The 21729-nt window shown below is 47.4% G+C and overlaps 1 protein-coding gene across 5 annotated transcripts in view; it reads left to right on the forward strand.

Moving 5' to 3' along the window:
• Window positions 1-916: 916 nt before the first annotated feature.
• Window positions 917-21729, forward strand: part of Asap1 (ArfGAP with SH3 domain, ankyrin repeat and PH domain 1) — a 284912-nt gene continuing 264099 nt past the window's right edge. For all 5 annotated transcript variants that reach the window (XR_012909632.1, XM_075960908.1, XM_075960911.1 and 2 more), the window contains exon 1: window positions 917-1055. The gene's annotated coding sequence lies outside the window, so the exon portion shown is untranslated. The remainder of the gene's footprint in view (window positions 1056-21729) is intronic.

Genomic DNA, 21729 nt, shown 5'->3' on the forward strand with positions numbered 1-21729 from the left:
TAACATGCCCTCCCACGAGTCCCCCGCCCTCCCGTTAAGAACAAAATCTCAAATTTTGTGAGGCCTGGAGAGTTTCAGATTTCACCAGAAGGGGATCTGCGCAGCCGCTGACCTTTTCTTCAGACAACAGTTTCTGGAAGACCCCAAGAAAAAAAATCACTCAGTGATGAGGGGGAAACCGATACACTAAGGCCGGACCTGTCACCAGCAGTGTAGGTCACATAGATACGCAGAACACACATCCCATAAGTTAGAAACCTTCTTCCCCTGAGGTCTGTAGATAGCCATATTAAGGCCAAGCATGGCTATCATTGATGTTTCCGACGCGCCAGTCTAAGCATCTGGTTTCCAAATTAAGTCTACAAACACTCCTTTTTTATTTGAGAAGCTGGGGTTCAAGGAAGTATCATTTGCAGGAGAAAGGAAAAGGCCATTCTCCAACCTGGGTTCAGACATCGAAATCCCCTTATACTAGCTAGATCATCCCTGTGCTATCCTGACCCCAAAGGTTCTGCTTCCAGGCACTGGGCAAAAAGAGAGAAATGGACAGAAAGGAACCGGTAAAAGTGGACAGGGAGAAGTCAGGAGAGATTGCAAAGCCATGCTCGGCAGGATGGAAAAGAGGCTACGGTCCTCTCCAGGTATCCCAGTTTTAGCAAGCCCCACTTCAAGGCCAAGGTTTTCTGCTGACGAGCCCCACCCCTGCCCTCTGTGGGCAAGAACGAGGCCCACCCTACGCATCCCCTGTGGTGTCCTATTCGGGCGCCCTGTGTGCCGGCCGGCCAAGGGTTAAATGCGGCGGGAGCCCCCGGCGCGGGGCAGTCGCCGGCCCGGAGTGCTTAGTCAGGATTCCGATTTCCTGCCGAAGTGTTTGGATTTCCTGCAGCCCGCGCCCGCCGCCGCCGAGCGGGATCGAGCGAGCGGCTCGCGTCGCCGGCCTCCTCCCCCTCGGCACATGGTCGCCCGCCCCTTCCTGCGCCGCGCTCGGCTCCCGCGCCTCGCCCGGCCCCGCCGCGCCCGTGATGGAATAATGCCCAGCGGCCCGCCCGGTCCCGGTGAGTGGCAAGGCGACGGGGCGGCGGGACGGGCGCGGTGGGGCGCTGCACGGCCACCCGCACCCCTGCGGGCTCCGGATGTCCCTGTCCTCCCGGAGTGCACTACCCCCGGGGTCTGGGGGCGTGTGGGTCGCGCGGCCGGCTCTGCGAGGCTGGCCAGGCCGCCCAGGGGCTCCGCATCCGCAGCGCTGGAGCGCGCGTTCTCCTGCTCTGCGGAGGCGACCCGGGTTAGTGGGGGGGGGGCGGGGGGGATGCGCCTTAGGCGCAATGCTCCGGTTCCTGGACAAGGTCCGGACAGCCGCCGGGGCGCTCTCCCGGTTCGTGGGGGCGCTTTCCAGGTCCTCCTGGGCACTCTCCCCTCCGGTTGGGGCTCTCTCCTTTTCTTCTCGGGCTCTCTTCTCCGTCTCCCGGGCACTTTCCCGGTACTCCGGGGCTCTCTCCCCGCCACGCTTGAAGGCGCGGGCACCCACCGCCGCATTGTCTCCGCCGCAGCGGAGGAAAGTTCCGCGGGACCCGGCCTGGACATGGCGCTGCCAAGCAGGCCCCAGACCACTTACTTAAAGAAATCGAAGGGGGTTGGTAATCCCACTTGGGAGCCGAGAAGTACCTTGTATTTTCTGCTTGTACCATTTGGGGGACCTGCTGCTTTTTGAGAGCAACAGTAAGTTTGAAAGACAAAAAAGAAACTCCCTGGTATTTGCTTTTCTGTTGTTTGATCCATCATCTCCTGCACTCATAAGGCGGGGTCTTTTTTTTTCTTTTTTTAAATCTGGGAGAGGGTTAGCTAAGTCTAGACCATCGTTAACTTGACCTTAGTCTTAGCTGTACAGTTCCAAAAGACCACTTTGTTTTCTGTTCATCTACTCCATCAGGTTGTCTTAGCAGAACTGATTCTGGGATAGCGGTGGTACGGGATTGCTGAATAATGTTTTGAGATTGTAAGTCACAGAATTGAATTTTTAAGCCAGTTTCACGTCTGTTCTATCCTGAGTGGCCAGATCTTCTTGCCGGGCCATTGAAAGGCCCCTGTGTAGGGCCATTGGCAGGGTGGGGGGAGTCTGGTGGGGGGTGGGGGGTGGTCCCATAGAGAAGAAAAAAAACTCAGAAAACAACTGTTTCCACTTTTTGTTCATTTGGAATGGAAGCGGTTCAAACAGGTTACCTGTCTTGTCAGAGGGCACGTGACCACTTGGTGGCCTAGCCAGGAGCAGCTAGCTTCCAGTTCTCGAAACTCCAGGGCTGGGCTGCTCTGTCTGTGTCAGATTATGATCTCCCAGCTAGGAACCAGCTGTGGAGTTGTGCCTTTCAACTCTCGCCACCTTAGCACCTTCTCTTGGTCGCTTATCTGTTATTGCGGCTGTTTTTGAGATACGCAGTTATCTGAAAGAACGTATTTTGTGATAAGGCGGTTTTTTTTTAATTACCCTATTGAAAAATGCATAATGATTTTTAGTACCTTGTATGCTGGTTTTAAAAGCTAAAAAAAATTTAAATATTACCCAACTTCCCCTGTTCACTGGTGCAAGTGAATTTGGGGTCCAGCTATCAAACAGATTTGAAATATACAATTGTAGTTATTATATGGGGGACTGCTTTTCTCTACTCTCTCCTTTTTGTTGAAAGCATACAAACTCCCAAGCTCCAAAAGGGCAGTGTCTTGACACAGAATGTGCTGTGAGATTTTCCGGAGTCTTAACTTTTGAATCCTCCTCTTGCTGTGAGCTGAGCAGCCCACTTATTTTCCTCCTCGTGAACGCTGAGTGGCTGGCTTTTCATTTTTAGTATGTGATAATGGCGGAGAGCAAGGACTTTCTCACAGGCTTGCCATTTGGTGAAGGAAATTGAAATTCCTTACACCTCTCCAGTCCTCCCCACCCACAGCAAGCCAGATTTTTCAAAACCAATGGAAGCCTTGCAGGCCCAGAGATGAATGTGTGCATTCACTGAGCCCTCCTGGTCCAGACCCTCCTCCCAGCTGCCTGCTCCATGTTGTACCAGGTGGCTGTGGTCAAGAGGAAAAAGAGAACTCCCCTCTTAACCTGTGCTGTTGGTGCGTTTTCCCTACTACGGTCTCAGTTGTTTGTGATGGGATCTTCCTTACCCCTCTTCGTTGTCACACTGGTGTGTCTTGCATAGGTCCCAGAGGTCTTTGCTAGCAGTCTGCCCACGTGATATCTGCATGAGCAATGCTGACAGTGACATCGAGTACTTTTTGAGCACTTGCATGCTCTGCACTTGTTTCCTCTTAAGAAGGACCAAGGAAGCCTTGGGGAGATGGCTCCACTGAGAAGAGTGTTGGCTGTACAAGCATACAGATCTGAGTTCAAATCTCTGGAACTCGTGTAAAAAGCCAGGCACCCTAACTCAGCTCTGGGATTGCCTGAGCTTGCACTCTCTAGGTACAGTGAGAGACCCTGTTTGACCCTAGTGTTTGCTCATGGGTATGTGCATGCAGACACACACACGCGTGGGCACACACACACACACACACACACACACACACACACACACACGAGTGTTTCCCCAGAGAGGGGACTCCTTGGGAGCCTTTCCCAGAAAGGACAGCCTTTCTCAGATTCATCTGGATTGAGTCATTCTTTCTTGTATCCAGTAAACATTTGCTAACTGGCTCCATTGTAGGAGGTACTAATCATGCAAAGATGAATAGCACCCTGTTCTCAAGGCCTCTTATTTTTAGACCCATCTTTCATTGTCGGGATTATATTCTTTCGTTTAATTAATCAATTCCACAACCATGTATCAAGCACTTGCTCTACACTAAGCCTTGCATGGAGTTCTTGTAATACTAGAAAGAGCGAGATGGGACCCCACTCTCCCGGAGCTTGCATCACACTGGAGGAGAAAGGCATCTGGGAAGAAGCTGGTAGCTTCTAAGGCCTGAGAACTTGAAGGATGTAAGTTCTCCCAGGAAATCACAAGAATGAAGCCGAGGATGGGAATACAGTGTTGGCTCTTGGTTTACCAGGGAAAGTCAGGTCTGAGGTTGGAAAGTAGAGAAAGAAGTAGCTAGACTGAGAAGATGTGGGAGAAGGACATTCCGAGAAGATGGGTAGGAATCAGGAGGGCTCCAAGTATTCCAGGAGTGAGCCGAGTCAGGAGCAATGAGGAGAGTGGTAAAAGGTGGGGTTGAAGAGTATGATAGAGCGAGTTCACACAGCTTGGAAATCCTCCCATCACTAAAGGGAGCGTTAATGAGTTGAGGCTTAAAAGTTGAATCTGACTGACATTTTAAGAGACTGCTTAATGAAGAGGGGGTCATAGAGAGCAAAGAACAGATGCAGCAAAGCTGCATCAGGACACCTTTTGCTATTCCAGGAAGTCAGTCACTCTGGCTATAGACCAGAGTGGTGGAGTGGAGGTGAGAAGGAGTTAGTGGGTCCCAGTCAGGGCTTGGAGGTAGAATTTATACATGATGGTTACATAGAGATGATGTGGGATGGTTGGGGGTGGGAAGAAGACTCAAACTTGAGTCTTTGGATCTATCTCAGGCCTCTTGAGGAATGGTAGCATCATATTGCAGACAAGGGAGAATGTAAAAGGAGTCAGGTTTGTGGTGAAAAACCTGGGTACTGACTGTGCCGAGACTGGCATCCATAGGAAAGTCTCAGGCAGGTAGGAGGGCACAAGACCTTAAACTAAGAGAAGACAAAAATGCCAAGGGTGGAGACATTGTTGTCAGCCTGAAGCTGAGCCCCTGGGGTGTTTATTGCTATCCATCCGCTGGGTCATTTCTCTGAGCCTCTTGTGATATTCCCTGCCTGGTGTATTCTTTCTCTCTTGTTGGCTGGCTCCCATTTATCTTTTAAAATGCATCCATGTCTTTATCTTCTGAAAGATGCCTCTAAGTTCCTGGACCACTCTTGGATCCTTGAGAATCCTCAATCATCCTGCTCTTCTGAACTTATCTTTTCTTCATACCTTATGCCTATGAAATATTTGGACTGGCTCGATGACACAGAAAATACTAAGAGCAAATGTAAGATCCATTTACATGTCAGCGGTTCTTATCGATTAAAGCGATAAGCATGTAAATAAAAATGTTATTTTTTTAAGGTAAAGGTAGTGATAGTATATTAGTTTATCTGTTGCTGCAGTAATAAAAGAAATGGCATAGGTCAGCCGACAGAATTTTACCATCTTAAATCTCTGGGAGTCTGCAAATTGCCTTGGTGTTCTCAAATCAATGGAAGTCCTAGAGCAGTGGTTCTCAACCCGAGGGTCTCAACCTCTTTGAGATCGAGCATTAGGAAGGCCGAGAATCACTGCTCTAAAGAGAACTTTCCTTTCCTTTTCTTTTCTTCCTTTTCCAGCCTTAGAAGCCCCCTGTGTGCTTGGGCTCATGCCCTCCAAGTCAGCCATGTCCGCGCTAGTTTTCCTGCTTCCATCTTGACTCATGCTTTTGATTATCTCTCCTACTCTTAAGGACCCTTTAAGTGTTTGCCTTGAGCTGTGCCTGTAATTTCAGCTGCTGTCCCTAGGTTTGTTTTCTCCCTAGCCAAGGCTAGCCTTGAACCCCTATGTAGCTGAGGCTGACCTTGGACTTTTAATGTTCCTGCTTCTGTCTTACAAATTCGAGGATTACAGTTAGGATTATGAGTGTACGTCACCATGAATATGGAATGCTGTGGCTAGAACCCGGGACTTCAGCCTGCTAGGCAAGCGTCAACATCTCCAGCCCCACTGTCCTTACAAGATGGGCTGGTGATGACATTGCTTTTGTCTTCAGCCCTCAGTCCTTTTTGCCATGTAACTGAGCATGTTCCCAGGATACCTCTGGGGTTGGTAGGGGAGGTGCTGCGGGTGGTCAGGGGAGAGGTTGCTAACCCAGCAAGAAAGGCAGGTCAGGGACATTTCCTGTGACACTAGTGATGAATGTTTAGTCCTTCCTCTGTACTCTGCTTTGGGGAGTTAGGCCTGACCTGATGATTTCCTTCTTATTCCGCCTCAACAGTGAATTAAATTGTCAGCCATGAGAGTCCTCCCAGCTGACCTATCCTCACACCCTCTCCTCAAAATGGATAGCTGGGGGCAGGGGACTGTTCCTCTCGTTGAAAATTGGTTTATGACTTGTTTCTCAGCACTTCACGAATAGCTAAAACCTTGATTTTGAAGTCATAGCTAGTGTCCGCAGCAGGAGCCAGCCCTGTTCCCAAAGACACAAGAGGGGTCAGAAAAGGTCCTGTATTAGATCAGGACAAATATGCCTGAAGCCTTAGGGGAAACTCAAACAGAAGACCCAGCTTGCTAGTGGTGCATGGGTAGGTGGCCTTATTGTCTGAAAGCCAGGGACTCAGCCATGATGTGTCGTGCAGCCACGTTGCTGGTAGAAGGTAATTAGGACCAGATTTCAGCAGGCTTTCAGTTAGAGAAAATGGGCTCCTGTCCCAAATACTCCTGGAAACTAGACGCTTTCCTGAGATCGTGCAAGCACTTTGGAGATCCACATTAGCTCCTCTGGCCTCCAGCATGCCAGGATGCAGGTCGTTGGCTAGCTGAGGCTCTCCTTCATCCCTGATATACCCCTCCCCCTACCCCAGAAACTCCAGGAGTCTCGTAGTATTTCTGGAGTTTCCTCTTCTTCCTCTGCCTCCAGCCAGGAAGTGTGAAGGTGCACTTGGAAAGACAGGAGTGAGCAGGTTCAGCCTCGCCTAGGGGCCCAGTTGGAGTCTGGTTTGGGATGAAGAAGAGCACACCTCACGCACTTCCTCCAGGCATGGCAGGAGTCCTGCAGAGGGAGACTCCGGTGGATCTCCATGGGCAGGACAGTCAAGAGGGTAACTGTACCCGGTCTGAGAATGCCCGCCCTTCCCTGGTCGAAGCTGAGCATGAAGTTTTGGTCAGAGCCCCTCTGCCTTCATAAAATCCTGCATGTGTGGAATATCTGGCGTGCAGGTTTCACTGCGGCTCTGTTTTTCTTTTGGGGTAGAATTTAAAAAGGTTGCTTCGTCAGGCTTTGTAGTTGTCCCCTGAGTTCTGACACTGTCAATGAAGCAGGATGGTCAGAGGGAATGGTCCAGTAGACTCAGGGCTCCGCTCCTGACCCAGCTACCCCTTCTAATATGCACTAACTATCTAGACTTGACCGATATATAACATAGGGAGAGCATGAGAGGGATCCCTACAGTGGCTTTGTTGCTGCTGTCTTTAGGGAAACTACTCACGGGGTTGTCTCTCCCAGAACTTTTTGAAGGGGATTGGTGGGACGCCATTGTTCCATGTGGTGCTGAGCAGAGGAGGCAGAGTCAGGTCCACCGGCTCACACTGGCCAGCTCTGCTGCTTTACTTGTAGAATATTGCATCCTGAAGTTTTCAGTTTTAATGACTGCTCATGTCACTTCCAGAAATTCGTTTTGATTCCTTTTCAAGTCATCCTTGAAGGGCTAGGAAGATGGCCCAAACAAAAGAGTGCTTTTTGTTCAAATCACCCTTGTCTTTTAGCCTGGATCCTTCTCCCTCCTTAGGGCTTCTTATCAGTTTTATAGCGTTTCAAACATGCTGACGTTCACTTTCAGACTGACCTGAGATGCCCACTGCGGATTAGCTACTTCTTCTATTGTGGTGTGTTTGGTTTGGGGATGTGGTGGTTTGTACCCCAGGAGGACCTCACCTATTCTGTGTATCAGAAGTGTCTTTCTCTACACAGTGGCTTTATGCTTCTGCGGCAGCCCTAAAGCTTTCGTGGGTCCTTGACTATTTCTGCCAGAGCTTCTGGGATGAACTTTTAATCATTGGACTCTTGGTATAAGAAGCTTTCCATACCCAGAGTGTTCAGTATTTGCATGGGAATCATGTCTCTCCCCCCCGCCCCCCCCCCGCTTGCTCCAGATTCCAAGGCAGTGGTTCTCAACCTGTGGGTTGTAACCTATTTGGGGAAGGGAGGTGTTATGGAACAATCCTTTTACGGGGTCGAATATCAGATATCCTATATATCAGATATTTACATTAAAATTCATAACAGTAAAATTACAGTTATGAAGTACAATGAAAATAATTTTATGGTTGAGGGGGTCACCACAACATGAGGAACTGTATTAAAGGCTCACAGCATTAGGAAGGTGGAGAACCATTGTCCTAAGGCCCTCTTGCCACTTCTCTAGACAGATGGAAAAAATTGCTTGGGCCGTCTCTTCAGAGAAGACATGACCTTTACAGGGTCCTGGCTTTGTAAAGAGGTCTCAGCTTTCCTTCCTTCTGGTAGGTACCAAGTTGGAACCAGGTGGCTTAGATCATTCAGGCTTCTTAAGAGGACTGGAGAAGAAAGAACATTCACAAAGATGTAAAAATTGCCATTCTAAGAAAAGAGAGGCAGGGTCTATATGAGCACATTAGCAATGAACAGTTGATGTCAGGGGTAGGATGCAGTGGGCAGGGTGTCTTTCTAGCAAGGGTAAAGCTCCAGGTTAAATCTGAAGCACTCTATAAACTCGGTGTGACGGTGTACGCATATAATGTCATTGGGTGGTTGAAGCAGGAACAGTTCGAGATCATCTTCAGCTACATAGCAAGTTTGAAGATAGCCTGGGCTCCATGCAAACCTATATCAAAAGGAAAAAAAGGTTGAATTTAGATGGCAAGTATTTTTTTATATTTATTTTTATTATGTGCACAATATTCTGTCTGTGTCTATGCCTGCAGGCCAGAAGAGGGCACCAGACCCCGTTACAGATGGTTGTGAGCCACCATGTGGTTGCTGGGAATTGAACTCAGGATCTTTGGCAGAGCAGGCAATGCTCTTAACCTCTGAGCCATCTCTCCAGCCCCCAGATGGCAAGTATTTACTGAGCTTGCTCTTAGGTTCATCTGCTGTCGGTACTTACTTCCCGTTAAGGAGGGAACCTGGTTCAGGGACCATGTGACCATCAGTGTTTAGCGTTGCCTAGTAGTGGTGAGGAATGAAACTGTCTCCGAAGAAGAAGCAGGGGAGGGGAGAGACAGAAGACATAAAAAGGGCATAAGAGTATAAAAACTTACTAAATTAAGACTGGTCTAGGGGTTGATACTGACTCAGAACAGTAGCTCTTTCCTGGATCCACCTTTCCTGCCAGATTATGGGGAGGCAGAGTGGGACTTCATTGGTTAGTTTCAGAGCTTGTTCAGTCAAATAAGGGCCACTCTTTGATGTACTGTGAGCAGTTGGATTTGGGGGAACTGAGCTAGCTCTTGGGACTTCCACGGGGATTCTACAAATGAGTGATGTCCTGCCACCAAGAGCTATTATGGGTGGGATCACTGCGTTTAGTGAGCTTTGACCCTCTGTTCTCTTAGCCTGCTCCTCTGAGTGGTGCTCTTCATATGTGTTTAAGTGGCCTGTCCTTCGGGGAGGCCACTATTCTTGCCTAAGGTGATTGGGTGAGTGGACCCCAACATTCTTCATCATGCCACGGGAAGCCCCGGACTTGGAGGCAATGATGATAGATATTATTCCGTGTGTGTGTGTGTGTGTGTGTGTGTGTGTGTGTGTGTAGGTTTGTCTGGCAGTGCCCTAAGCAGTTTCTCTCTGTGACTTCCACTCTTCATCATAACCCTTTGAAGAGATAAGGTGTTTACCCTTGTTGCACACACAGGATAACTGAGATATGCTAGCTTCCTCAAGGTCATATGGCTAGGAGGTGGCAAGACTTCAGGCAAGGCCATCTGAACTCTGTACCCACCCACACTCTGTAAGAGACGGCCCTGCCTTTGAAGAAAGATGTGAATCATGTCCTGATTCCTCATATGACCCTGTAGGGGCCATCCTTAGTCTTTCTCATTGCCTCCCTAAGCTTTCATTTCCCTTCCTGTAAATAGTGAGAAATCTCACAGAGTTTTTAAAAAAAAAAAAAAAAACGGTGTCAAATATGCACTATATAAGGAAAGTGCCTGAGCTCCCGGCACATAATTGGCTCAAGACAAAAGTGAAACAGGAGTCTTCATTTGCACGATTCATAGGGGAAGGAAGCATGGGGAAGTTCCATCAGTTTGAAGAGTTTTCTTCCATGTTTTGCTTTGTGCCAGATTAGGATTGCTGATGGCAGATTAGAAGCTATGTACCCAAGTACTTGGCAGGCAGGTGAAGAGAAAGGTGTAATGTAATGTTGGATCCATATTCCTCCCCTCTCCCCACAGAAGAACTGGCAGAAAGCGGCCCTGAGTTCACAGGGCCCAAGATGTCGTTCCGGGGAGACCTTGGTAAGGGAGAGGTACCACCTGATTTGGGGTAGCATTTCTGTTAGTGGCAGTGAAGGAGGAGAGTCCAGTTTGAGAGACAGTGGGTCAAATCCTGTGGCAGGGTTGTCCCTGTTATTTTGGAAAAGGTCTAAGTGTAGCATTATTTGCTCAAAGAAAAAGGTAAACCTCTTCAGGGCTGCCTCTGGAATTCAGTTGTCCCCGCAGTTTCCTGCCCCCCACCCCCACTATCACAGAACTCTTCATGTGGAAACTCAAACAGCAGCGTCTTTAGAGACCTTCCCATAATAGCCTTTAGCAAGCTTCCTCTCCTAGGACAGTTACTTCCTCAGGCCTAAAATAGCCTGGCAGAGGGGTGGAGGTGTGGGATCTCTGTGCACTGCACTGTGTGCTGTGGCGGCTTAGATGGGCTTTAATTGTGTACCCCAGGGTCTGAGCCTCTGGGTGGTGTTTTTGAGAGGTGGTGGGACTTTTAGGAGGTGGGAGGTTGTAGGGACAATAGGTGGGGTAGGGTAGGGTAGGAGGATGGGATGGGGAGCTACCCTGGGAAGGTACTTCTGCCATGCCTCAAGAGGGTTATTACAAAGGGAGCCAGCCTGGTTTCACCCAGTTATCTTTGCTTCCTGGCTCAGAAATGAGGCTGCTTGCTCTGACACATGCTGTCACCATTGCTAGCCAGCATGTGCCACCCACCATAAGGCCCTCACCAGAAATGTGATGATACAAGTTTTCTGGACTTCTCAGAACTGAAGAGCTCCATATACCTTTTGTTTCGTTAAGTTCACAGAGTCAAGCATTCGGCTGTAGTAGTGAAACTTGTATTAATTAGTGTTCCTGTTGCTGAAAGCAGTGCTTGAGGAGAAATAAGTAACTGCTTTAATTCCAACACTCGGGAGGCAGAGGCAGGCAGATCTCTGTGAGCCTAAGGCCAGCCTGGTCTACAGAGCGAGCTTCAGGATAGCTAGAGCTTTACACAGAGAAACCCTGTCTCGAAACAAACAAAGAAATAAGTAACAATTTAGGTTATACTTTGAGGGGACAGTCCACTCGAGCCAGAAAAGCAACACAGGAACTTTGACGTCGCTGACCACGTGGGCACATAGTCACTACACAGAGAGAGGCGAATGCTCAGAGAAGGGAATGTTCAGCTCATTTTCTGTAGCCCATGGGATGGTTCTGTCCAAATTTAGTGTCTGTTTTCTCACCTAAGTTAACTTAAAATAGAAATTCCCTCAATGGCATGACTAAAAAATTATAGCTCTTGTTGAGCTGGCAGTTTAATATTAACTATCCCCACAGTCTCAAAACATGGATGCAGGTGTTATGGAGGTGAGTAAGTGGTACATGCTCGGTATCATTTCCCCTTCTTTCTTGCTGACAGAACACTGGTCTTCAAAAGTCACATTCCAGGGACTACTCAGGAGGTGAGGGAAGCGCCTGTCATCACCATGGTCTTATCTCCTTGGCAGTGATTGGATTAGGCATGGGCTTATGACTTAATTCTGGCCAATGCCTTATGATGAAAAATTGGCAAGATGTGGGACTGGAGAAAGATCTTGTCCCCTCTTAAGAAAGAAATTTAGGACTGAGGCTAACTCAGTCGGTAGAGCGCCCCTTGGCATGCATGAAACCCCGTGGTCATTCTCCAACTTGGTCTAGTGGGGCATGCTTGTACTCTTAGCACTGGGAGATGGAGGTCAGAGGATAAGGAGTTTGAGGTCGTTCTTGCCTACACAGTGATCTTAAGGCCAGGCACAAACAAAACAAACAAACAAATTTTGTGTTACCATGAACTGTGTCATGCAGCCATTGGGACAACGAGAATGGTACTTAACTTAGGGAGAACATTTCGAAGATGTCAAAGCAAAAGGACAGAAAGAATGAGACACTAAATATTTTGTTCATTTTATATATAATATATACATGTATTATATATAATAATCTGCTCCGTTAGCACCCCACTCCAAAAAAATCTTAATCAGTTGGATAGCTGATGCATGCCTTTATTTCCTGCATTTGAAAAGCAGGGGCAGATGGATCTCTATGATTTCAAAGCCAGCCAGGATTATATAGTGAGATCCTGTCTCAAAACAAACAAAACAAAACCCCAAACTAAGCTGAGCTGTGGTGGCGCCTGCTTTTAATCCCAACACTTGAGAGGGAGAGGCAAGCCACTGTGAGTTCACTGTGAGTTCAGGCCAGCCTGGTCTACAAGAACTAGTTCCAGGACAGGCTTCAAAGCCACAGAGAAACCCTGTCTTGAAAAAACAAACAAAAAACAAAAACAAAGGAAAAGCTTAACCACTTGATGGCTAGCCATGTCATATGACATTTAGGTCTCGTCTTTGACTTCACTTGCGGCTGCCACTCTGCAGGTCTCCACTACACTGTGTACATCTGCGTCCTCACTCCTTGGCTTTTCCACTTGAATTTTCCTTTCCCTCTCTCTGCCTTCCCCAGATGCTGCTTTCTCTCTGAGGATGACTCAAATGTTTTTTCTCTGTGATGCCTTCTCGGACCCTTCTGCCTGCAGTTATTTTCTTGAGTACCGTAACACTTGACACCCCGTCCCTCTCTTTCTCTCCTACCTCTTTCTTTATTAAGTGCCTACTGGGTACGTCTGTTGTGTTGTGCATTAGCACCGTCTCTGACCATCTGAGACCTCCATGTCAGTGCATACATGCATGCACAAAGAACAGTGATCAGTGTTCTTTGTGCTATCATGCAGGCACATACAGTACCTTGGGATACTTATAAAAAGGCATCTGGGTCTGCCTTGTAGGGAAGGTTAGAGAATCATTGCTAAGTATTATGTTTCGCTAGGTAGTGTGTGTGTGTGTGTGTGTGTGTGTGTGTGTGTGTGTGTGTGAGAGAGAGAGAGAGAGAGAGAGAGAGAGAGAGAGAGAGAGGTGTCATTTGCACACGTGAGTATCTGGCTGCACCTGCCTCTGCACATATGGAGGCCAAAACAAGGCATCAGGTATCATATTGTTTCATTCATTCTTTATTCCTTTGAGGCAGGGTCTCTCACTGAACCCAGAACTTACTTTTTTCCCCCTTCACCTAGGCTGGCAACCAGCAAGTTCCATCAATTCTCCCATCTCTGTCCCCATCTCTGTCCCATCTCTGTCTGCATAGAGCCATTCCAAAATTGCTTCATGAATGCTGGGATCCCAATTATGCTTAAGCAGCCCATTAGTGCCGAGCCATCTCTCTAGTCCTTGAGCTAAATCTTTTTTTTAATATATTTATTTATTATGTATACAATATTCTGTCTGTGCATATGCCTGCAGGCCAGAAGAAGGCACTAGACCCCATTACAGATGGTTGTGAGCCACCATGTGGTTGCTGGGAATTGAACTCAGGACCTTTGGAAGAGCAGGCAATGCTCTTAAACTCTGAGCCATCTCTCCAGCCCCCTTGAGCTAAATCTTTAACAGTAATAGGGAACTAGCTAGGAAGGAGCAGAAGGAAGGTAAGGGACATCTAGGTATAAGGATATTGATGGTAGGAATTGATGGTTTGTCCTAGAGACGGTGAGGGATGTAGGATGGTTGTATCCTTCTGATGTTTTGAGTAGGCTCCCTTGGGGTTGGAGAGGATGGCAGGAGCCACATCCTGAAGCTTAATCTTTGTTTTGATGACACTGAGAACTTATGGTGTAAGAACTGGAGAATCACCCTTGGAATGAAGGCACTGGGTACATGAGTTTGCATAGATTGGGGGAGTGAGGGCAAGAAGGAAGAGAGACAATACCAGTTAGGGTTCCCTGGTAGAGTGTGGGTAGGAAGAGAGAGAGAGGGGAATGGTTGGATAAGCAACAAGGGTGGATGTAGTGTGGACTGATTGGATGGGGGTGTGAGGAGGGGAGCCATGACTCAAGTCTAGGTAAGATGGTGTCATGCCTTTGTCTAATACCTAAGACTGTAGCTTTTGTGGCTTCCTGGTCCCATCACTGTCTGCATCCCAGGGAGGACTATTCCTAGCCCCAGTGGAAGCAAGCCTGTGTCTTCTCTTCTTTCTTGTCATCTCTACCTACACTGGCAGCTAGAGGGTCCTGTGGCAAAAGCTGGAGGTGTGACATGGTTTTCCTGGTATTCATCCTGGCTTCCTTGGGTGAGAAGAAAGGCAACTTGCAGAACGCTCATCCCTCGTTGTTTTTTCTCTGTTGCTCTTCTGCGCATCTAACTACAAAGGAATAAGTGGACCTCAGCATCCAATGTGCAGCCCCTCTGCCCCTCTGTTCCTGCACCAGGCTCCCATGAAGCTACCACAAACTGCCCAGCCATTTCGTAACTCAGCGTTTACCTCTTAGTTCATTCTTTAAACCACTGACTGCTAGTTGAGGTTCAAGCTTCAGATGGGGCCACCTTCCCACCTAATGAGTCTCTCTCCCATGCTTAGGGAGGGGGAAGGTCAGGCAAAGAGGACTCAGTTGGGTCTTACTGACTTCAGACCCAGCACCCTTAATGTGCATTCAGCAGAGTTCTCACCTTCGTAATGCAGCGGATGGCTCGTTTGTCTTTTATGATGTCTTCTTTCTCTATTCCTCTTTAGCTTAGAGTTTGGCAACCTGTGCTTTGCTAAAGTTGAAAACCGGGAAGAGGGCTGGACACAGGTTTGCCTTCTGTTTCTATATGAAAAGTCTTGAACACCAGGGCACAAGTCTTTCTAGTCCTCAGTGGCAACTCACAAGTTTTTCAACTCCATGCAAGTTAGAGTCATCAGAGAGAAGGGAGCCCACAATTGAGAAAGTGCCTCCATAGGATCCACCTGTATTGTATATTCATAAGTAATGCTGTGTGGGAGAGCCCAGCCCATTGTAGGTTGTGCTCCCCCTTGGTGAGTGGTCCTGGAGTGTACCAGAAGACAAACTGAGCAAACCAGGAAGAGCAAAGTGGTCAGCAAACTTCCTCCATGGCATCTGCTTCAGCTCCTGCCTCCAGGCTCTTGCCCTTACTTCCCTCAGTGATGAACTGCACCTGGGATTATAAATGGAATAAATCCTTTTCTTCCCAAGTTGCTTTTGGTCATGGTGTTTTTATCACAGCAATAGAAACCCTACCTAAGACACTGAGTTTAATCGGATGGCATGACTGGGAAGGGGTGGGAGGGAGAAGAGAAAGAGCCTTGAAGATGACGAGGAAAAGGAATCCTGGGGCATGCATTAGAAGCTGCAGAGATGTGACTCTCAGCTAGGACTTCTGGTAGCTGTCACAAAGTAGGAAAAAAAGAAGGGAAGTTTCCCTCCTAATGGCATCAAAGAGATCATGGCCCTGCCCACATCTTGATTTTGGATTTCTGGCCTCTAGAATTAGGAAGGAATGTATTTTTGTTGTTGTTGTTTTAAAACATCCAGTTGTTGGTGATTTATTATGGTCCATTAGAGAACTAATATGGTGATGACAGTGGTGATGATGTGGTAGTGATATTGGTGACGATGACGGTGGCGGCGGCAGTGTTGCTTCTGCTGAAGGTGTTAAGGACAACCATAACAATGAAGACAACAATCATTCTTGATGACAATGATGATGGTGCCGAAGACAGTCATGGCCATGGTTATGTGAAAAATGATCACGATGACTGGGCATCTGGCCTAGGCACAAGAAAATGATCACATGTGTCTAACTGCAGCTGACGTGTGGCACTAATTTCTGTAGACGCTGGTATTTCTGTAGACGCTGTGCACTGGAAACACTTAGTGAGAACTTTCTGGGTGTTCTAGGGGGAGGGGAGACATCTTCATCACCTAGTCTGCAGGGTTAGGACATGTGAACTGCTTACAAGGCCAGGTGACTTCTGATGTGCTGTGGGGGGTCTTGAAAGAGGGATCCCAAGTTTCCTAGAGACAATGGCTTTTGACTAGGAGTGAAAGGTGTTTCGTGGTCAAGGAGGGAAAGGACTGCCCAGGTACAGGAGAGTCACCAGGGTCAGTGTGTGTAGACACTGGGGATGAAATTGTTGGTGGTTATCCCCTACGTCAGCTGTGAACTGTACTGTAGAAAAGCCTTCTGCAGGGGCTGCGCTGCACCCTTTGGGCTCTGTGTGCAGGCACACTGGGAGAACACAGGATCTCAATGGAAAGAATACTGATTTTGTCTGTTTCCCCTTTTAAAGTGTTTTGCAGTATGTATTTTGTGTTTGTGCACGTGTGGTGCAGGGTGGGGAAGTCAGAGGTCAATGTCACTATGTCTTCCTCTGTTCTACCTTTATTTATTTATTTATTTATTTTTGTTTGTTTGTTTGTTTTGAGGCAGGGTTACTCTCTGACCTCAAAGCTTACTGCTTGGTTATACTGGCTGACCAACATCCAGCAAACTCCATTGATTCATCTGTCTACGCCTGCCCAGTGCCAGGGTTTCAGATATGTGCCACCAAACCCAACTTTTCACATGGGTATTACTGGTTTAAACTCAGGCCCTAAAGCTTGCCCAGCAGGCATGTTGGTAGCTGAGCCTGCTCCCCAGCCCCCAAACACATATTTTTAGATGATGGGAGAGTAACCATGTGATCCTTTTTCTGTCCTGGAGACAGTGTGATGCGGAACAAAGAACATAGATCTAGCCTTCGGAGGGCTGACTGGCAAACCGAGTCTTTCCCTTGCTTTGTGACCATGGCAACTTCCTTTCTCTGGGACTCAGTTTCCTCTCTTTCTATCCATGCCGCTGATATCCACTGCAGAATATTTGGGAGCCAGCTGAAAGAATATGGCCTCTGGAAGACTCTGGATAAAACTGCCCATTCTCGACCAGCTCCAGCCAGACACAGGACACTAGGAAAGGGCGTGGCAGTGTGCAAAATCCAGATGTTAGAGGCAGAGACAGTGAACAGAATTGGAAAGGTCTGCATTTTGTGGTGTATGGCTAGACTGTTCTGTCCTGTCCGCCAATCCAAATAACCACAGGGAGACTTAATATTAATTATAAGTGCTCAGCCTGTAGCTTAAGCTTGTTTTTAGCTAGCTCTTAGAACTTAAATTAGCCCATTTCTATTCATATATATGCTGCCCTGAGGCTTATTGACTTCATGTATGTACTTCCAATCCTGCTTGCTCTGCTCTGGCGTCTCCTCTGACTCCTCCCTTCTTCCCAGCATTCTCTCTGCCCCCCAAATCCTGGCTAGCCATCAGCCAATGAGAGCAACCCATCTTCACACTATTCCTCAGCAATAGTGGGGCAAAGGTGTCACCAATATCAAGAGAGTTTGGGTACCTGGAGACGCTTCTAGAAGGCCTGGATGGCTCTTATTGAAGGAAAACTCCCAAGTTCCTATTATTCTCTAGTTTTTGAGATTACGATGGAGAAGCTGGTAAAGCAGAAGAAACTGGCTTTGTGGTCAGGATGATTTAAAAAATGGCCCTTTGAACAGTAAAGCTGTTTCTCCTAGACCTGGCCAGCAGAAATGTCCCCTTCCCTGCTCCTCTGCTGTTCTGCTCTGCCCGGTGGTCCCTTGTCTTCTTTCTTACCTATGCTTACACCTGGCTTAGAGTGAGGCACTGATGACAGAATTCTTACTGTTTATTATGTGATGATCAGGCTGCCGTTTGCCAAATCCCTAAGATAGAATTTGGACCTCATGAAAACATCTGCCATGTTGCTGGGTCACTGTCCCTTCCCCCTGCTGGCCTGTGGTCTCTGTGAGGCTTCACTCTTTCTTCCAGTGCCCACCACCTGCTAGGTCTTTAGGAAATGACTGCGCGAATCCACCTGGTCCCTTTCATCACCTGCTGAGCAGGACATGGCATCGTTCCCAGACAGTGTCAGTGCTGATCCCAGCACATCCCTGGAAAGATTACCTTGTTAAAATCCTCTGGCTACGAGGTGGGCCCTGGGCGCTTTGAAGGGAAGAGCAAATACAGAGATGTGTGTGGTCTGAGTCAGCCATGTTGAAGGGCTCTTAGAGAGTGGAGTGCTCTCCAGGGCTTGTTGGTACGGCAGAGACATGTATGCGACTGGCAGGAGAGGGGACACTTGGCTGCTTGACTGGCAGGCTGCAAAAGGGACATTAGATTTCCCGAACTAGAGATCTAGAGAGATCAAAACAGTGTCTGTAGACACTGCTCAGTTGGGTTGGCTATGCAGATCGGAGAATGCGTGGCTATAGTGATAGAAGACAATAGACAACCCTTCACTTATATCTCAGATCCTGCTTATTCCTGTCATTTATTGTTTGAAACGGGGTCTTCTGTGTCATGGGATGATTTCCAACTCCTGACATCCTGCTTCTTCCTGAGTGCTGAGATTACAAACTTGAGTCCCCATCCTCAAATACTCTTTATGATGGGTGTATAGGCTCTTTATTTTTTTTCACTTATATACTTGTCTAAAAGCTTACTTCTGATGAGTTGTTGGAGGTGGAATGGATAGACCAAAGAGTAGGCATATCTTCACGTGTGATGCATGCTTCTAAGTTGCTATTCAGGGAAGATGACCAGCTCGTGATTTTAGTAGGGCCTTGAGGCTATACACATCTTCAAGTCCTTGTCAGTCCGGGCAAATCAGTTACACTTTTCTTTGTAGAGTGGATAGGCCAAAGATAAGTTTTATTTTATTTGCATTTTGAATTTAATACATAATTACGTAGGAAGTAGTATATGTATGTATGCATGGATTTCAATCACGCTTGTAAACAGACCCGAGCCAGTTGGAGCAATTTAGTTCTACTGTTGGGTACTGTAGTTTTGCATAGAGGTGGCTTCTAGAACTGACTTTGCTGTTAGCTGTGAGCTCACGCTGCTTGTTCACCCTCTGAGGCCCTCAGTATCCTCATCTAGAGAGTGGCTGTGGGGAAGTAGAGACTCCATTTTATTATTACTATTTTTTTGTATTAAGAATAATGGAAAGAAACCATTTTGGAGAAACTAGGCTTGAACCTTTGCAGTAAATGTTAAAATCCCCAAATCAAAGGTAATGGCTTATTCAAACCCAGGACCAGTGCCTCCAGCTCTCTCCTTCACTCCCTAGCTCTAGGCATTTTTGTGTGACTTGACACCCTGACAGTCAGTTACCACAACTTCTTCGGGGTAGTATCCTTCCTCCCTGGGACGCTGACTCATGGACAAGAGCTTTGAGGACATAGAGAGAAAGGAAGGCAGAGGCTTTAGGGGGAGAGCTGTGTTTCTAAGGGCCATGGAGTGAGTCTGGACAGAGTTTGGGAGGGGCAGCAGAGAAGCCCAGATCAGGGAGGGGACAGGAAAACTCCCTGTGGGAATCACACAGGCCAGAGAGCAGCCACTGGGAAAAGACTGTCAAATGGAGTCCTCAGACAGGCCTTCCTTGGGATGCGCTGGCTCCAATCATTCAGCTGTTTTCTTTGACACAGCCACATGCCCTTGAACTCCCACAGGTGTCTATCGATGACTTTGCCTCACCTTGCTCCTCGGCTTCTTCTTCATCCTTCCCTTTCTCCACCCTGTAGCTGGCGCACCATCCCTTCGTGGTCTTCCATGTCAGACCTCCACCTCCGCTCTCAGGTTCATCCCCACTGTCCCGAATGCCTTTTATATTGGTATACTTGAGATGAAGGGGAAGGATGTCTGTCCTGATGGGAGCTGTTTCTGACCATCCTGGTTCCTACAGAGTGGACCTCACTCTGTTGCTCAGTGTACCTTCCTTGGCCAAGCTTTCTTTCAGATGTCTGACACACTACCATGAATGTTCTTGTTGTTCATGATACTTCTGTCTCCCTTAGTATTCTGTGGCCTTGTCAGAGCAAATCCTATTGCAGTTGTATTTGATGCCACAGGTTCTGACGTTGGCAGGCCTTCAGACACAGTATTTGGGAAGATACTTGTGCATAATTCAGTTCAGTCAACTAACATGGTGCCGTAGTGATAAAGCAACAGTATCTGCTGCAACAGATAGTCCCTTCGGTGTTTATAAAGTGTGAGGTTATTTTTAATTCTTCTTCAAAATGGGTGTTTCTGATTCCTTTAGTGGTCATACTCGAACATAGGCCTCTTCTGCTTTTGGGGCCCTAAAGCTTCTCATTATTGTTCATTCCTTGGCAGAGGAGGAAGAGCTGGAGGAGACACATCCACTTCTTAAAAGCCTGTTCATGACTTACACTATTTCCACCCTCCTCCCTAGCTAGAACTCTGACCCATTATCAACTTCAGTTTCAAAGGAGTCAGGGAAATGTAGTCTGGTGATGGCCCAGGACACTTAGTTGCCTGTAAAACCTAGTGGGTTAAGACCTGGTCATTGAGTCCATTTGTAATGAAAGAGTGGGGATGTTTGGTGTGGAGAAGCAGAACTCCTTGGAAGTGATGCTTGTGATCAGGTCCATAGCTGTCCAACTCCTTGTCTAGAGGAGCTGAAGTCTTGCCTGATCCAAGATACTATGATGCTACTTGGTGATGAGGACACTTCACAAGCAGTTAAGGGTGGGAAGGAAGGAGGGAGGCCATGGACAAAGTAAACTTGAACTTTGTCTGTGACTAGGCCCTGTATTTACGTTCTATGACAATGACAGTAACAGCTTACATGTCCCAGATATGGCCCATCCTTACTTATAATTGTTCCTACTTCATAGGTGCATGAACTAAATCCCTGAGCAGCTATTCTCCCAAGGTCACAATTGAAGGCTTCAAGTTTTGGTTCCAGCAAGCTGGTGATGCAGCTGCCATTCCTGTTGACATGAGCCCAACACCAGTTCTACCAGATGGATAATATTGCCACTGAGAGAGAATCATAATTTATGTTACAAGGAATGAATGAAGTCACCCTTGGGACTCCACCTAGTAGTCTCATAGGAGCTGTAGTAATAATCTGAAACCAACCTAACAAAATAGGTATTATCAGCTCTGTTTACTGAGCTGATGAAGAAGTAAAGACTCAGAAGTCACACTGTAGGGAAGCCATTGAGGGTACAGTCCATTTAGAAGCTTTTGGTTGCAAGGAACGAGGTTGGCTTAAAGGAGACAGGAGGGAAGTGTCCTGGGTCGCCACTGTAATTCCAAAGGCCACGCAATAGGCTGTTTTGTTCCAGTAGGAAACAAAACTCTCTTGAATTAGGGTGGCTTCATAAAGGGTTGGCATGACACACACACAACTGATGTAGACTTGACATAAAACTAACCACTAATCTTGTGGAAACATACAGTTCAGTGAGATTGAGTCCATTCATAACAAGTGACTATCATTTCTGTATAGTTTCAAGATGTTTCCATCACCCTAAAGGAAGCCATGTACTCAGTCAACGTGTCCCAAGATTTCCCTACCCTCTTCTTCCACCAGTTGACTTCCCATCCCTACGTATGCACCTTGGCTGCATGTTTCATGTGTACGGAATTGTCCATGTAAGATTTCATTTAGCCCCTTTTAGTATTAACATTTCAAAGATCTACTCAATGGTATAGCATGTGCCAAAATTCCTTTTGTTTGAATGTTTGTTTTGGTTTATTTCTGTGAGATAGGTTCCTGCTAAGTAACCTTGACTGCCTTGAATCACCGTGTCCCCTCCATTCCTTTTTATAGTTCAATAATTC

The sequence above is a fragment of the Microtus pennsylvanicus genome, chromosome 2 (assembly GCF_037038515.1).
Source record: "Microtus pennsylvanicus isolate mMicPen1 chromosome 2, mMicPen1.hap1, whole genome shotgun sequence".
In the NCBI taxonomy this organism is placed as follows: Eukaryota; Metazoa; Chordata; class Mammalia; order Rodentia; family Cricetidae; genus Microtus; species Microtus pennsylvanicus.